Raw genomic sequence first — 13349 nt, forward strand, 5'->3', positions numbered from 1 at the left:
GACATCACAATTGAATAGAGAACAAAACCAAATTAATTGTCATGCTCACATCATAAAATTCAAATAAAATGGTAGCATCTCGAGGTACCGGCACAACATTCAAATCAAGTCTATGGACAGTAATATGAACTTGCAAGTGGTAACCTTTTGTAGTAATCAAACACTGACAATAAGATCATGTCAAGCAATGTCCACTTGTGGGCATCACATTTACTCACACGAAAACTAGATAATCATCACGTATTTATCACCACAGGCATGTGTGTATCTCGTGCCAAATATTAATCTTCCTGTGGGCCGACTAATATCCGCATTAAAATACACAAACACTTACCGTCCTAACATTCGCAGTAAAGAAGTCTAGACAAGAGAGGTTACTGTTGCAACGTCTTATTTCGACTAATCTATTTGAACATTAGTAAACCATATCGAGGTACCGAGCACAACATTCACAATAAGTCCTTTGACAGTAATGTGAATTTGTAAGTGATATTCTCTTTATAATGATCAAACACTGACAATAAGATCATGTTAAGCAGTGTCCACCTGTGGGCATCACACATTACTTACACGAAAACTAAATAATTGTCACGTATTTATCACTAAAGGTATGTGTGTATCTCGTGCCAAATATTAATCTTCTTGTGAGCCGACTAATATTCGCATTAAAATACACACATCAGTAAAGGAACTTAAGATGCACCAAAATTATTAAATTTAAAACTTTTAATTAAATTCTCAAAAGAATTCTTGATTCTCGATTAATTAGCCAATAAATTTGAGAGACTTTATGTGAATTGATTATTCAATTCCTAAACTTTTAACGTTAAAATTTAACATATATAATACCCAATCAATTGAATCATCAATTTCACATTCCATATTGTAATGTATGCATATATAAAAATTGAATTCACCATCACAATGAATTTATAACCACAATTATGAAACAACCGTTTCATTCTGAATTAATCATCCAAATAATACATAAAAGCGTGCATGATGATAATTCCACAAAGAATTCTCCTATAATTCAAATAATTTAAGCACACATTTACATGATTGCAATTCACATATACCCACCATAGCCACAACCAATAATTCTCGGCAAGATTGGAATGAACATAAATAACACAAAAGTAACCAATCGATTCTCGGTAAGTGTGCAAGTATATATACGCAATTTTGTTTCGCACGAATTGAGAATCAAAAACATAAACCAAAATTTCCATACTAACATTTATATGAAAACAAGTTCTCCGCAATTGTGCGAAACAGATCACCAACAAAAATAAAATATAGGAATTCACTAATTCCAATACATCTAAACCATTAATTCTAAAAGTTGCGGCGGCAATTCTAAAAGAATAACACATAATTATCAACGCTTATATGTCCCAATAAAACATAGCACATGTGCGGTGAAATTTTGTTTCATAAACCAGCCAATCTAAATCAACTTAAATTGCAGCAGCATATGCATACAAGGTGCAGTAACGTCAATTGAGAAGGGAAGATCATTCAACCAAAATCATCAAATAAATCCACAAAATATAAACCCTAGATTTTATGGATTCACCAAAAACAAGCGAGAACAAAAATAAAACCTAATTTTCCTTTTTCCAATTCTCAGAGAATCATCAATAGAATGGCTCTGATACCACTTGTTGGAATAATTGAATGAACAATTACCTAAAGCTATCTATGATGATTAACCCAGAACGACGGAGAAGGAGCATAAACTGTAGAGCGGAAGCGTACCTTGATTCATAACGAATTGAAAGGCGGAATTGCTTTGCAGCGGCTATGGATCTTCCAAACGATCAGAGACGTCCTTACAATAGTCTGACGAGAGAATACAGAGATACTAACGTTCTTCTGGCGTCTGGGGACCATAATCCTAGCTTATATTTATATTAAATATAAACCCTTTTATTTTCTATTTGGTACCTCATCAATAGAAAATCACTTTATGGTATCTACACTTATTTCCATAACAATTAAATACACTTTCGCCAAACTTTAATCTTTATTGGATCACTTTAATTGGGCAACTAAAAGATGAAATATAGCCAGACACATTAAATTAGTCATGTTGAAGCCCAAATTTCTAACAATAATGGTTTTCGAAGCAGGGGCGACAGCGTAGGAGACCTCCTAACCTTCGTAAGTACTATTAAATATGTAACCTTTCTTTTACCCATTAATTATAGTTAGTGACTGAAAACGGGGGATTGATGAATGTTGCAGGCTTGGAGAAATTGGCACGAAGGAAGAGGCGAAGAAGTGGTGGCTCCATTTATGAGGAATGGTTCGGGATCGACAAAAGATGCTGAGATGCATCCATATTGGTTTGTTGTGCGTTCAGGAAGATCCTGCGGATCGGCCAACCATGGCCTCAGTGGTGCTTATGTTGAGCAGCTTCTCCATAACCTTAAATTTGCCTTCGCAGCCAGCATTTTACGCTGACAATGGTAATGGTTCGGATGCGTCAATTATTCACGACTCCGACTCCATAAATTCTCACTGCAAGACTACTTCTGGGCCGTCTCAGCAGTCTGGCCGTTCCTCGCAAAATGATGCCTCCATTACTGACTTGCATCTGCGCTGAATCCCTGTAAAATGTGGCAGAGTGGCCGGCTCTATAAGCCTTGCTATGCCTTCCGAGCCTGTTCGTACTTCATACTACAGTTCGACGGGGTGCAGAGCTGAGCTTCTGTAGCGGATCAGTACATCTAACAATGATGTTTCTTTCACCGTTTACATCTACAATGATTTCTTATACTGTTGAATATTTGGGGCTTTCATTAGACAAGTGTGGTAAATGGGAGAGAATCTTCATCAGTTTACATCTTGTCATTATGCTTTTCAAGTAAAGATGGTTCATTCTGTTTCAAAATCTAACTTGAATTATCAATTTCCAACTGTTTCAAGTTTTTTATTTTTGTTGCACTCGCCTGTATATAAGGAGTATTAATTACATTATGACGATGCATAGATGTTTCATGTTTTTTCATCATTTTTTCAAAGTAAGCATACAAAGCTTAATTTATCAGGAAATAAATACACACTTTATTACTAATTGTCTGAACTATTTCTTAAAGTTCTCCCCCGTCCTACATTTAAAGTTTCAGTTTAAATTGACACAAATTTTAAGAAATAGAAATAAAAGAAGTGACAAAAAATAAATGGAATATAAGTCTATTTTTTAATAGAGTATGGGTACTATCTACAATAGAGAAAAGTAAATAGGACCTCGAATTATGGATATTCTAAAATAATAAATTGATATTATCTCATGAACGGAAGGTGTAATAAGTAATTGCTCAAAGCATCATCAATCGCAAAGTTATGTTCCATGCTCCAATTTGACTTGGATTTATATACTCCCTCCGTCCCGCTTTAGCAGTCCCATTGACTTTTCTGCACTCGTTTTGTAAAAATGATAATAAATAGTTAAAGTGGAGAAATAATAAAGTAAAAAAGAGAATAATGTAGATAAGTCTTATCTACATTATTCTCTTTTTTACTTTATTATTTCTCCACTTTAACTATTTATTATCATTTTTACAAAACGAGTGCAGAAAAGTCAATGGGACTGATAAAGCGGGACGGAGGGAGTATAATTTATTGTGTTGATAAATATAGATGATTTTATTAAAATTAAAAATAAAATTGTTGTAAACTTTTAATCTGAAATAGCTGAAGGGTAACACATCTGTTAGGGTTTGGTGGCGATACATCCAACTCCACATTAGTATTCCCTTCGTCCCATAATAGATTTCACACTTTTCTTTTTAGTTTGTCCCACAATAGATGTCACATTTCAATTTTTGGAAAAAGTTCTTTCTCACATTAATATAAAAATTATATTTTTTCTCTCTATTTAACACACAAAACAAAACCTATTAAAATCCCTTACCGTCCCACAAGTGTGACACCTTTTGTGGGATGGATGGAGTATGATATTGTCCGTTTTGGACAATGTCCTCACGAATTTGCTCGTGGAATACTCCCAAAAATGTCTCATACTAACGGAATTGGAGTAACACGTATATATTACTTGCAACTTTGATCATTCTCCGACGTGGATGTGATTTGCTCTCCAACAACATAAATATGTTTCAAAATTAATTAAAAAATAGAAAATAATGAAAAATTATTAACTAAATCCTCTAATGCCAAATACATTGTTTATGTGTACGAGATAATATCATGATCTTTAATTTTATTCAGTTGTGATCACCTAATACTTTTTAATACCATCCCCTACTCTTTCTCTCACAAACATAAGTAATAAGTCCACCATCATATTTTATGTTTGTGAATGGTGAAGTAGGAGATGGTGTAGGAAAAGTATTTGGTGATTTCTAGGAGATTTTATACACTTTTAAATAATCTTGATTGTGACCGATAAAGTAAAAGGACTATGTCAATGGCTAATGCGGAATGAAGATTTTGGCCTTTGAAATAAATTAATGGAGAAACTCTATCTGATTTGCTCAATTCCTAGTTCTGTCTCTCTCAAAATTATAAATTCACTCCTCTATATTAATTGTTCAAAGTCAACTTTGATATTTCTATTTTCATCAGCATTACAATAATTAGGTCAAAAAATAATTAAAATAATATAATAAATTGGTGAATCTCATAGATAATAAAGTATAAGAAGAGAGAAGATTTCTTTTAATCCATATGGGTCAGATAAAAATAAAATTGTGCCCATTTCAAAAAAAAAAGTGAAGTGTATATATGGAATTTACACACCATTACGTAGTAACTCGGAGAAATCACGTTTGTATAATTATGTAATCACCATAACTCGGAGGAATCACGCTAGTTTATTTATGTAATTATCTTAAGTAGTACAACTATAAGTTGTTTTGACTTGTCATTCTGGAACATCCAATAACTACAAGTATACAATGCACCACATTTTATGGTGCATTGTAATCAACTTTATAAAACACTCTCTCCATCCAATATTAAGTATTCTATTTATTTTTATTCGTCAATAAATTTCTCATTTTATCGTTACTATATTTGGCAAGAGACCCACATTCCAATAACTCATTTTACTCACTTTAATATAAAATCAATATATAAAAGTAGGACCAACATTTCACTAACTTTTTTTATCTTTCTTTTATAAAATCAAATAATTTTTTTTTAAATCTGAATCGGTCAAAAACGGGATGTCTAATTGAGGACGGTGGGAGTAGCTACAAAGCTTCAAATGACGACTTTCCAGATTTATTCCCCCGGTTCGCACCAATGTAATGAATTACTCCCTCGTTCCAAATAAGAGTCACACTTTATTTTTACCATAAATGGTAAGTGAGTCACGGATTCCACTAACTCACTTCACTCACATTTTATTATAAAACCAATATAAAAAAGTGAGTCTCAAATTCCACTAACTTTTCAACCCACTATTCTTTACACTTTTTTAAAAACCCTTCCCAGTTCCCACAATAAGAGTGACGCTGACGGAGTACAATTATTAAAAAATCATGAACATTCTCTCCTCGTCACAAATTCAATCAGTACTCGGTAATAGGTACTATAATTTAATCAGGGTGTCAATGTTAATAATAATGGTGATAAGCAATCGGAAGATTCAACAATTCTCCACTTATGCTCTAAAATTTGCAGAACAACTGCATTCATTCAGACTTTCATGAGTATTATGAGTTATGAAAGATTGGCGGTGGGGTTGTTGGTGTTGTTGATGCAGACAGATCTCTTAGCCTTGGGCCAAATTACGAATTGCGGCAGCAATGGCAATTACAGCAGAAACAGCGCATACGGCGCTAACCTCAACGCCACTCTCTCTTCTCTCTCTGCTAACATCGACAACGATGGATTCTACAACGCCTCAACCGGGCAGGGTCCCGGCAGAGTCAACGCCCTCGTGCTGTGCAGAGGCGACGTGCAGCTCAACGCGTGCAGAAAGTCGCCACCAATCTCGTGGACTCGTGCCCGGTTCAGAAGGAGGGAATCGGGTGGGAAGGAGTCTGCATGCTACGATACTCGAATAAAACAATCTAGGGGACTCTAGCGACTCTCCCCAGTAACTACACCAGGACTGCACAGAACGTGACGAGTCCAGGGCGGTTTAAGGAGAATCTGAGGACGCTGCTCGAAGATCTTCGTGGACGAGCCGCTGGGGGCTCGTCTACGAGGAAGGTGGCAGCTGGGAATGCAACTGGACCCGATTTTCAAATGATTTTTGGGTTAGTTCAGTGCACCCCCGATTTGAGCAAGGAGGATTGTACAAGTTGTTTGATTGAGCCATTCAAGAAATACCGAAATGCTGTGATGGGAAAAGAGGGGGCAGAGTTCTCAAGCCCAGCTGCAATCTTCGTTTCAACACCACTCCGTTTTTCAATGAAACTAGACTTGAGGAACTAGAGTTTGTTCCTCCTTCTCATCCTCCTATCCAGCCACCTCCACCTCCGTCAGGTAATCATAACTGCCTATCTTTTGTTATAAACTCTGCTTCTTAAGGTTTCGCTCTGTTTCCGGTGTACTTCAATTGACATGAATTTGGTCTCTGACATTAAAGCTTATTAGATTAGTCTTTTGGTACGAATTCTCGTGTTTGCTTTTACTGATCAAATTCTATTGTTTGGTCTGAATTCTAGATTCTCTTAGTTTTAGTTTATTGGTCAGATGAGCTCTTTGAATTCTCATGTATTGAGTATGATTAATTAGTATTGAGATTGAATTAGCATCTTGGACCAATTGAATCAATCCGTCAGTTTTCTGGGGTTTTTTTTGCAGGAAAGAAAAATGGTAACACAACTATTATCATAATTGTGGTTGTAATTGTTGTGTGCTTGATAGTGGCTGTATCTGCTATCATCTTTCTAAAAAAGAGAAGGAAACAGAAACCAACAGAAATTCCTCAAAGTAAGTTACTCATCTTTTTTTATACACACAGTCTTTATAAATTTGTTTTAAGTAGTGGACTCAAATGTTTCTTCATAATTTCTTGAAGCTATCGACGATATTAGCTCAGCCGAATCTCTGCAGCATGCTTTCAGCACAATCAAAGCCGCAACCAATGATTTTTCTGATGAAAATAAGTTGGGTCAAGGTGGATTTGGGATAGTTTACAAGGTAGATATACTACGGATTAGATATAAGAGTGGGCGTGTAACAAATTCATAATCTAAATACTTATAATTTGTTGTATCACAATTTCAGGGGAAATTTCCAAATGGTCAAGATATTGCTGTGAAAAGATTGTCGGCGGATTCTGGGCAGGGGAATATAGAATTCAAGAATGAAGTTCTCTTATTGGCTAAGCTTCAACACAAGAATTTAGTTAGACTTTTGGGTTTTGCCTTGGAAGGAATGGAGAAGTTGCTAATATATGAATTTGTTCAAAATGCAAGCTTGGATAACTTCATATTCGGTACTAACATTTATTCATCCTTAATTACTTCCTTAATGATATGTGAACTTAAGCTAACTCATTTCATTTGGAAATGCAGACTCGGTCAAACATTCATATTTGGATTGGGATACACGTTACAAGATCATAGGAGGTATTGCGAGGGGAATTCTGTACTTGCACGAAGATTCCCGTCTCAAAATCATTCATCGTGATTTGAAAACCAGTAATATACTTCTAGATAGTGAAATGAGCCCCAAGATTGCCGACTTCGGTATGGCAAGATTGTTCAGTCAAGACGAAACTCGGGGAAATACAAGTCGAGTTGTGGGAACATAGTAAGTTAAATAAGTTAAACACTTCCTTTGAGTTAGAAGAATACTAAAAACCGTGAACTGCAGTGGTTATATGTCACCAGAGTACCTACTACACGGCCAGTTCTCAACCAAGTCCGACGTCTACAGCTTCGGAGTATTAGTCCTTGAAATCATCAGCGGACGCAGAAATAATGGCTTTCGAAGCGGGGGAGACAGCATAGGAGACCTCCTGAGCTTTGTAAGTATTAGGCATATAACCTTTTTTGACCCCTTGACTATAGTTAGTGATTGAAAAGGGGGATTAATGAATGTTGCAGGCTTGGGAAAGTTGGCAAGAAGGAAGAGGTGGAGAAGTGGTGGATCCATTTATGAGGGATTCAGGGTCGACAAATGAGATGCTGAGATGCATCCATATTGGTTTGCTGTGTGTACAGGATGATGCAGCAGATCGGCCAACCATGGCCTCGGTGGTGCTTATGTTGAGTAGCTTTTCCATAACCTTAAACTTTCCTTCGAAGCCAGCATTTTACCCTACCACTGTTTAAGGTTCGGATGCGTCACTGATTCACGACTACTTCTCGACCGTCTCAGCAGTCTCTCCGTTCCTCGCAAAATGATACCTCCATTACTGACTTGCATCCACGCCGAGTCCTTGTAAAAATGTTACTAGTTTTTATTTTATTTTTTTTCTTTGTCGGTTGAAGTGTTAAGGTTAATCTGAAATTTTATCAACTTTGTGATTTGTATTATACTACAAATTGGTTTAAATTTGAAATATAGCTTACATAAACGGTGTTGTTTATAAGTAAATTTATCCCATCAACTTGGGTTTCCAAATTCACGTTTTGCCATGTTATGTAACTGAGCTCGGATAGAGCCCAAGCCCAAAATCGAAGATCCAAGAAGTCTATATTGAAGGCTCAAACTGAATTCATGAATTGAATGTCGGCTCTGAAATAATTAAAATTTTTAGCCATAGCCAAAGGCCCAAAATAAGGTTAACTACTAAAACTCCACGTCTCCACACTTTTTATCTAGCCCAAGAGTAAGATAAATAACTCAATCCAAAATAATTAATTTGTTAGCCTGAAACAATAGTAATAAAGGCCCAAACTCTATCCTAAATAATTATAACTTGTTTGCCTGAAACAATAATAATAAAGGCCCAAACTACTTTATATATTGGTTTTATAATAAAATGCAAGTGAAATAAATTAGTATGACGTTGAGATTCATTTACAAAAGTAAAAATAAAAATGAAATAAGACACAGACGGATTAAAAAAGAAAAACAGGTCATTTAATGGGTGCAGATGGAGTACTACTAGTTGAGCAACCGGTTTCACACTATTACCATTTCCTTGTTGTGAATTGAGGCCAAAAATATTTGTTCGGGTTTGTAAAAACTCTATTTAAACTATATATAAACCATAATGATCAGAAGGATGTATTTTTAGGGCTCATCCTTACTTAACTTTTATTTAAATTCTTTATTTCATTACATTCACACTCAAAATCATAGTTTTTCTCTAAATTTTCTCATTTTATTATATATATTAGTTCATCTTAAAATTTCTTGTCATAATGATTTTTCATATATAGGCCCTAGCATCAACAGGATGCTTCTTAATAAACACCCAATCTTATTCATTCCACGCCCACGTCAATATACACTCAAGTCAATTTATTCTATAATTTTTAATTTTTTCCATAATTAATTTCCTTGGTCTCTATTTCATGGCATCTTCCTTCCATTGTCAAAATACACTCCAGTCTTCGTCATTCAGTCCACGCGCAAATCATGGTTGTCTTTACACTTTCATTGTACTTTATGTAATTATTACTCCTTATAATCTGTTTTGAACAACCAATGCAATTCACAATTTGTTTTCTACTGGCATGTTCAGTGTTTTTGATGTGGGTTCAGCAGATTTAATTCTGGATTAGAATTGAGGAGGTTGGGCCCACCAAATGTGAGTTCACTTGCACTGTTCGGTCTTTATTGAATGAGATTGCATTTACCATTAATGAAGGAGTGATGGAGTGTACTAATTTAATACTCCCTTCGTTTCGCCATAGTTGAGGCGAAACTTTTCGACACGGAGTTTTAGAAATGAATATTGGATGTGTTAAATAAATAGATAAAAATGTAAGAGAGAGAAAAAGGTAGAGATAATAAAGTATAAAGTGAATAATGAAGGGAGAATAAAGTAAGAGAGAGTAAAGTTAGAAAGAGAAAAAAATTGTCATATAAGGAAATGACTCAACTATGAAGAAACTTCCCGAAATGGTAAAATGACTCAACTATAGTGAAACGGAGGGAGTATTACTTATGGAAAGACAAAAACATCCTTTACCTTTTTTGCATAAACTAGTGAGAGAAAGAGGGTAAAAAGTGGGAACCGAAAAATGAAAGGGGTAATGAAGGAAAAGTAATTGTGAAAATACTTGAATACTGAATGCTCATTGATAAAAGGATCGGTAGAAAATATGTACTCCCTCCGTCCCAGAGAAGTTGGCATACTTTGAAAATGGCACGGGATTTTAGGAGGTTTTGTTTTGTGTGTTAAATGGAGAGAGAAAATATAATTTTTATATTCATGTGAGAGAGAACTTTTTCCAAAAAGGGAAATGTGACATCTTTTGTGGGACAAACTAAAAAGGAAAGTGTGTCATCTTTTGTGGGACGGAGGGAGTATATTATTTCTTGATGATTTACATTGTACACAGAGTACCAATATATGAGTACCAATATATAATGCTAAGGATTCCTATACATGGTAAATCTAATTAGCATAATTACATTGATTACAATCTTCTATCTTTGGTAAGGAAATATTCTCGTGTATCTCCCGACTGATATTGTGCAATCTTCTCCAACACTCCCCCTCAAGTTAAGCTACAGGGTTTTCGATGCTCAACTTGCACAACACTTCTCGAAATAGCTTCGAGTTCACCGCCTTGGTAAGGATATCTGTCAGAGGATCTTCAGATTTGACAAATGGCATCTCTACTATCTTTGCCTCAATATTCTCCTTTATGAAGTGTCTGTCTACTTCGACATGTTTAGTCCGATCATGTTGGACTGGATTCTCCGAAATGCTAATAGCCGCCTTGTTGTTACAAAATAATTTGCACGTCTGAGATGAGTGCAAGCCTAGTTCTCGCAGAAGCTTCCTCAGCCATAGTAGTTCAGTCAGTCCACTCTTAATCCCGGGAAATTCCGCCTCTGCACTAGTAGTGCCACTACTTTCTGTTTCTTGCTTCTCCAAGTCACAAGATTCCCCCCAACAAAGGTAAAATATCCTGCAGTTGATTTCCTGTCATTCAGATTACCTGCCCAATCTGCATCAGTAAATCCATGTATTTCCAAGTGCCCCTGTTTCTCAAACAGAAGTCCATGCTCTGCTGTCCCCTTCAAATATCGGAAGATCCTTATAGCTACTTCCTAGTGTTCCTCTTGCGGTGCATGCATAAACTGACTTACTACTCCCACGGCGTAGGAAATGTCTAGCCTAGTGTGAGATAAATAAATCAATTTCCCAACTAGCCTCTGATATCTCCCCATGTCTACCAGTTTTGCTTCCTTTTTCATCTGTAATCCGTGATTTTGGACCATTGGAGTCTTTGCGGGCTTACAGTCTAACATCCCGACTTCTGCCAAGAGGTCGAGTATGTACTTCCTTTGATTTATGAAAATTCCCTTCTTCGACCTCAGCACCTCTATTCCCAAGAAGTACTTAAGGAGTCCTAGATCCTTCATCTCGAATTCGGTGAACAAGTTTCTCCTTAGCTCGGTCATCTCCTCTGTATCATCTCCGGTGATAATCATGTCATCAACATATATAATCAGGCAAGTAATTTTACCTTTTCTCTTCTTGATGAATAGTGTGTGGTCGGAATTGCACTGTTTGTATCCATACTTCTTCATCACCTCTGTGAACCTTCCAAACCATGCCCTTGGAGATTTCTTAAGTCCATATAATGTCTTTTGCAATTGGCACACCTCCCCAACCTGGAACTCATTGGTAAAACCGGGTGAGGCTCCATGAACACTGGTTTTGGTAGCTCTCCATGCAAGAAGGCATTGGTCACATCGAACTGGTGAAGCGGCCAATCCTTGTTAGCAGCAATTGAAAATAACACTCTCACAGTATTAATCTTTGCCACAGGTGAAAAAGTCTCATCATAGTCAATACCATAAGTCTGGGTGTATCCTTTTGCCACGAGTCTGGCTTTGTACCTTTCTATCGTGCCATCCGGCCTTCGCTTTATAGTGAACACCCATCTGCACCCAAACTGTCTTCACTCCTTCAGGCAACTTGCCCTTCACCCATGTGTTGTTCCTCATTAGTGCTCTCATCTCTGTGATCATAGCATCCCTCCAGTGTTTGTGTTTCATCGCTTTCTCTGCCGATTGTGGAATATCTTCTTCTTAATACAATGCGGCTTCAAAGGCTCGTGCCATTTTAGCCAAATTCCCTTGCACGAAGTTTGCTACTCCATAACGACTCTTCTTCCCAATCTTTTCGGGAGAATACTTCTTTGGTGGGATTACACTTGTCGTCCGATGAGGAAGAATATACCTCCCAGTGTCACTGTCCACTGTGTTGTGTTCTCCTAGAGACTCTGTACTCATAGGGTTAGGAGAAACTGTATTTTCATTGGGACTCGGTTCAGGGATTACCTCGTTGATTATCTCGGATATCATTGGAGGAGGATCTATGGATCGCGGATGAGATGACTCTTATGGTAAGATTTGCTCGGCGGCAATGACAACTGGTTCTGTTAGATCCTCAATCGAAGAGTTTGGAAGTGACACAACCCAACTTACGCAGTCCGATGAACTACCTTGTTCACTCTCCCCTTGACTACTAAGGTGGGTGTAGTAGAAGAACTTGGTTTCTAGGAAGTTACAGTTCATGGTGGTGGTGATTTTTTTGGTGTGGGGGTCGAAGCATCGGTATTCCTTCTGGTTTATCTCATACCCAATGAAGACACATTTGGTTGCACAGGGTGATAGTTTGGTTCTCTCGTGTTTCGGGATATGGACATAGACGGTGCAGCCGGAAACTTTTGGGGAAAGGTTTAGGTGTTGAGGTACTTTGGTCTTTGTGGATAGGATATCAAGTGGGGTTTTTTTGTTGAGAATTTTTGTAGGAAGTCGGTTCATGAGGTAGACAGATGTGGCTATGGCTTCGGGCCAAAAATGTTTTGGTATTTTGGATTCGATCATTATGGCTCGGGTCATCTCGAGGATTGTTCTATTTTTCCTTTCGGCTACCCCATTATGTTCTGGTGTGTAGGCACAAGAAGTTTGGTGGATTATTCCCTTGTCTTTACAAAACTGGGTCATTGAACTGTTAAGGAATTCCCTCCCATTGTCTGACCTAAGGGTTTTGATCGTGGTCTGGAATTGGTTTTGGATCATTTTATAGAAAAGGATAAATTTTTCGACAACTTCAGATTTATGTTTTAAAAAATATATCCAAGTCATTCTAGTGCAATCATCCACAAATATCACAAAATAACGAAAACTGCCCCCACCAGAAATTGGTGTGGGACCCCACACATCAGAATGTATCAAGGGAAAAATGGAATTCATTCGAGTGTTTGTAGGTTTAAAAGACT

At 36.8% G+C, this 13349-nt stretch overlaps 1 pseudogene; it reads left to right on the top strand.

The window, feature by feature from the left end:
* The first annotated feature begins 5689 nt into the window (after nt 1-5689).
* LOC125188159 lies at nt 5690-8505 on the top strand (annotated as a pseudogene).
* The last annotated feature ends 4844 nt before the right edge of the window (nt 8506-13349 follow it).

The sequence above is a fragment of the Salvia hispanica genome, chromosome 1 (assembly GCF_023119035.1).
Source record: "Salvia hispanica cultivar TCC Black 2014 chromosome 1, UniMelb_Shisp_WGS_1.0, whole genome shotgun sequence".
Lineage (NCBI taxonomy): Eukaryota > Viridiplantae > Streptophyta > Magnoliopsida > Lamiales > Lamiaceae > Salvia > Salvia hispanica.